Source organism: Electrona antarctica (assembly GCF_951216825.1).
Source record: "Electrona antarctica genome assembly, chromosome: 8".
NCBI lineage: Eukaryota > Metazoa > Chordata > Actinopteri > Myctophiformes > Myctophidae > Electrona > Electrona antarctica.
In genome coordinates this window covers 41,166,503-41,169,336 of record NC_136789.1, presented here as the reverse complement: position 1 = coordinate 41,169,336, position 2,834 = coordinate 41,166,503, and positions in this window count along the sequence as shown.

Sequence of the window (2,834 nt, the reverse complement as noted above, 5' to 3'; positions counted from 1 at the left end):
GGTTTTGCACACTCAATTCATAAGTAATGTTTCAATTTTGGTGCTTTTGGGAACCAACCGGTGGAAAAGGGACCTCAGTGCACACTTACTATGCATTTGACATACAGAATATGACAATAATATTACCAGAAACACTGGTAATATTAGTGAAGAAAGAGCTATAGCCCTGAATGACCATAACAGGTCTGTAACTCTGAAAGTGTTCAAATGGACCAGGTCCATTTGGTTCCATTTGTCCACTCCCAGAGTTAAGGGCGTCCTTGCAAATAAAACATTAAGAGAACCACTGGTACTAGTGGACCATACATAGTGTCGTAGTAAATCAGTGTCATACATATTCTGAAGAAAACCTGGAGACTTGACATTCAGTAATTGGGTCTAACGTGCCATGGACAACAGCTAGTCTTTGCCACAGAAACATTTGTCTGTGTATGGACATGTTGATGACCCCTGGTGGTCACTGCCCTAGATTGAGCTGTCATTGGTTGACATGTTGATGACCCCTGGTCACTGCCCTAGATTGAGCTGTCATTGGTTGGCATGGGTGGGGGGGGGTTCTGCTGGGTGGATAAACGGCCATTAGTTGGCAGGTACAAGTACAAAGGAAGAGAGGGATGCCAGGATTGGGACAGGCGGGGGAGCTGGTCGCCACTGCCAAAAGCTCCAACATTGCCCTAGTTGGCTGGAGGGAGGGAGGCCATTTCTTTAACCTTTGTGACATCTGCAAATTGTGCAGCCGATGTGTCCCGACTCTTTCAAACTTTCAAACTAGTGTCCCTATTTTGAACATGGCAAAAATATTGACATACGCATGGATTAAAGCAAAAATGTAATCTCACAAATGAAAATGTTCGTATGACCTAATGTCCTAATTAGGGTTGTCCCGATCCGATCACGTGATTCGGAACTCGAGGCCGATCATGTCACATGATCGGAATCGGGTCGGGAGCAACAAAAGAAAAACGTGATCGGGACATCCTTGTATCATCAATATTATATCCATAATCATGATATTAGACTTGATATTTCACAAGTGTTCTATAAATATATATACTGTATATCAGATTGGGAAATATCAGTATCAGCAAATACTCAAAATCAAATGATCGGAATCGAATCGGTAGCAAAGAAAACGTGATCGGGAGTCGGGACATCCCTAGTCCTAATGTGCCATTTGTGAAGCATTATGAAGGGATTTCCCCCCCGCACTAGCGCTGATTCCTAAACAGTTGACACAACATGTAAAATGGTGATGTTTTAGTAACATTGTTCCTGCTGCTCTGCAGAAATCACAGATTGAGGCTTTAGCCATTGCTTTAGCATGAAATATCCGAGATTATTAGGATTTTTCAGAAGGTACTTTTTGAAAAAGTGACAGGTGTGTGTGTGTGTGTGTGTGTGTGTGTGTGTGTGTGTGTGTGTGTGTGTGTGTGTGTGTGTGTGTGTGTGTGTGTGTGTGTGTGTGTGTGTGTGTGTGTGTGTGTGTGTGTGTGTGTGTGTGTGTGTGTGTGTGTGTGTGTGTGTGTGTGTGTGTGTGTGTGCGTGTTTCCGTTTCCCGACACTGTCCAATTGTGCACCTCTTAATAACATTTGTGCACGCTGACAGTGGCCTCGATTGATCTGTAAAACGTTGCCGCAGGGCTAAATTTGGATGCGTGCGTATGTGTGTCTATTGGTTACAGACACGTCACCCTGTGTGTGTGTGCGTGTGTGTGTGTGTGTGTGTGTGTGTGTGTGTGTGTGTGTGTGTGTGTGTGTGTGTGTGTGTGTGTGTGTGTGTGTGTGTGTGTGTGTGTGTGTGTGTGTGTGTGTGTGTGTGTGTGTGTGTGTGTGTGTGTGTGTGTGTGTGTGTGTGTGTGTGTGTGTTGGTCGGTCCATGAATAAGAGAGGGCTAAGATGAATGGGAGAATACAAGATCAAGTGAAGGTGGACAGAGTGTAAAGAAATTAAAGTCAGAGAGAGAGTGTTTGTGTGCGGGGGGAGATTTGACTATATGTACACGCGCAAACGCACATGCATCACACACACACACACACACATTCATCTGCATACTTTTTGAGGTATGATCACTTGTGAAAACACTTTGCAAGTGAGAGCAGGTGAGTTGTGTTCAAGGTCAGAGTTACCTGTCTGACCCAATTCAATTCAAAGCAGCTTCATTGGCATGAGAAAGCATACGTTTACATTCACTAACCACGCTTAGTAATTCAATTCTAACATTTAAAATGAAATGTGTGCTTGACCATTTAGGATGGTTTGGGTTTTGTCTTTTAACACTAGCGCGTCGGAGCGGTCAGGCTGACCGATTTTGAAATTTTGAAGTGGATTTTCTTTGCCCATGAAGTCCTGAGAAAGTTCCCCTTGCATGACTTTTTCTAAATGTTCGATTCAAACCATCTCTGTTTTTTTTTTCATCTGAAACGTTTTGGAAATATGATTTTAGACATAATTCTACTAAAATGTCTGCTCTTTTGCGGTCCGTGGGACCGCTCTTAGAGCCCTCACCCTTTCTCCCCCACAAGCCGTGCTGTTCACACCTTCCTCCCGGCTGGAGACGGGCATTGTTCAAGCTAATGTGTCATTTGCATTCCAACCTACATGTGGAAGTCCACATGTAGGCAAACTTACATTACAAACTTACATAAACTAAATGTTGTTTTAGATGTTATATTTCTTATATGCGGTTTGCAGAAATAACGATGTCTGACTTTATTTCTCGAAACGGAAAAAGAAATATGTTGACTATACACACCATCTTTAGCATAATTATGTTGGAATAATAAAGTTTATAGCATTGTGACTATGTCGCGCATATTCATTTCATATATCAGCGC